Below are 2,764 nucleotides of genomic sequence, written 5' to 3'. Positions count from 1 at the left end.
GGAGTGGAGTCTCTCCATCCTAGCCAGTTACAAATGTAATTATGGCTGCGTATTGAAGCTCCAATTCAAAAGTGGCTCATGTGGTTAGGATGCTGGGTTGGAGGTTAACAAGCCCGCATGTCAAACCTGAATTGACTCCACACTTGCACCTGCTGTCACTCACAGTTTGCCAAACAGCAATGGGAGTGAGGGGGTGAAAATTCTTAAGGATGTAAGTAAACAGAAAAGTAAACACAGATGGCTGAGGCTTCATTTAACTTCTTTATAAACATATAAAATGAATTTTACAATACCAGTTGTAGATTTCTCCAACATGGACCAAACTCAAACAGAAGCAGACATGTTACAGGTTCAGAGCAGAGCTCTAGTTTTCAGCAAGCAACTTTCACTTTAGAGCTGAGCACAAAACAAAAATAAACCACACCCAGATTCTCTGTTTAAGTTTCAGCCAATTCAGCTCTCATTGGGTGACCTTGTTACTATGCTCTATTCCAGTTCATGAATATACTCTGACAACTATAAGTGGCCTGGAAGGGGAAAGGGGGTTTTACCTATGTGAGTTTTTGCAGAAAAATCCCAGAACTGGCTTTGCTTCTGCTGTATCTAGATCATAGGTGTCAAACTCGCTGCATCATGTCGCTGTCACGTGATGTTTTGCGGCATTTTTCCCATTCGCGCAGCTGGGGTGGGCGTGGTCTGTGCATGATGCATTCAGCTTGCCGGCCGCCAGTTTGACACCCTTGGTCCAGATGGATCTTTCAATAAAGCTTGGTAAGTTAACAGTTTGGTCTAGTGGTTAACAGTTCGGTCTAAGAAAGCAAGGGATTATGATTTCAAGGCCTGCCTTAGCCATGAAAACCAGCTGGATAATCTTGGACCAGTCGCTTTCTCTCAGCCTAACTCACTTCATAGGGTTGTTGTTGTGGGGAGATAGGAGGAAGCTGTGTTAGATATGATCACCACCAGTTATTTGTAAAAATAATAAAGGTCGGATATAAATAAATAAATAAATAAACAAACAAACATATAAATAAAATCTCTCTCCATAAGTCTTTTTTTTCTTCCTGTGTTCAGCTAGAAATTGCCTTTCTTCAGAGCTTAGCTCCATGTAAAACAAAAAAAGGAATAATAAATAATCTCTGGAGGTAATTTTGCTAGTTCAGACAAGATCTTGAAGCAATCCCAATCTCTTGATTCTAACTCTTCTGATTCTGCTCCAAATTCTTTTCTCACCTAACACATAAATAATATGATGATTCTTCAGTTTCTCACATGGAAGAAAACCATTCACAGATTTTTTCCCAGGGCGTTTTCTGGAAAGTAATATGAGAAAACATTGGATGGCTTGTTAAAAAAAGATCATCAGCTCAACCTTGTACATAGCTTCCAAAAGGTACACTTCAGTGTGTTACCACCAGTTAGGTCCCATAAGGTTCCTTGTTCATTGCTTCCAAAAAAAAATCTGTCCTTGGCATGTTGGCTGTGGATGGGAAAAGGAAGGCAGATTGCAGAATCACCAATAGCCTCAGAAAATGTTCTCCAGTTAAAGGAAACATCAGACACTGTTAGTTCGGTCTCAACTCTTTGAGATTTCAGTCAATAGTAGCCTAATAAAAACATGACAAAGGCTCCACCTGCTATGTTCCTGAAAATCACCAGCTTGCTAATAATAGTATTAGATCGGGTTAAAAAATATGTGCGTGGCTAGTAAATAACACAAGTACTTTCATTCTGTAACATCTATTTAATGCTCTATATGAATCAGTCCAATTTCATATTGGCAAACCATGGTTAACCTTCCCCCCTCCTGCCACCATGGTATAATACACTATCTGAAGCCATCCCAGAGAAATAAGTGACAACTAAGCCCAGATATGTGTGAGAGAACAAAGATGAACACAACCCCTCTCTAATACCAATAGTTCACAGAGTGTATTGTAGATGCAATTAGTAAAATCCCTTGTCTGGCAAGATTTTGTCTAGATTGTGAAACAATAAAGAACTCAATCTGGAAGAAATACCATTCTCAAGTTTTGGCTCTGACATATGGCCAGTAAAATAATCTGAATATGAAATTTGGTTAAAACACTGAATTGGAAAGATGGCTCTAGATGACATCTTTTATTATATGCAGGCCACATTTAGACTGCAAAAATCCAAAGCATCACTAAATGGTAGAAAACTTAAAATATCTCTATCTCTTTGTTGCCATCTATTGGTCCTCTCTGGAATTTTGCAGCCTGGATAAACTATTCCTATTATTCTTCTGCAAATTGTATACTTATTCAAAAGGTTCACTGGGTACCTATGAAATAGAAGCAGCATTAAGCTCAGAACAGTCACATGAAATATGCTGCAACAGTTTAAAAACAACTCTCTAGATAACTATATTTAATAGGCTTAACAATAATCTATAATAAGGCACCATAATTCAATGTTTTGAAGTAATATTCTTCTTTGTCACAAGTTTCACTATTGATATTTGTTTGGCATTATAATTATATTATGCTACGGTAATTTTAAAAAATGAGTGGGATAACTGATATTGGTGAACTAATTCTCAGCATTCCATTGAATTGGCTATGTGGCTGCTGGGTTTCCAGTATTCGTTCAACATCCAAAATGCCACAGTATTTATTCTCAAACCAGGGATTCAATTTTTTTTTAAATGAAAACAATGCTGTATGGAACTTCTTTGTTATTATTCCTACAAAACTGGGGAGAGAGTGATAAGACTTTTTTTAAAAAAATCAACACATCAACA

Source organism: Pseudonaja textilis, chromosome 3, assembly GCF_049901715.1.
Source record: "Pseudonaja textilis isolate UNSWEBS1 chromosome 3, rPseTex1.2, whole genome shotgun sequence".
NCBI lineage: Eukaryota > Metazoa > Chordata > Lepidosauria > Squamata > Elapidae > Pseudonaja > Pseudonaja textilis.
Note: the sequence above shows the minus strand (reverse complement) of the source record.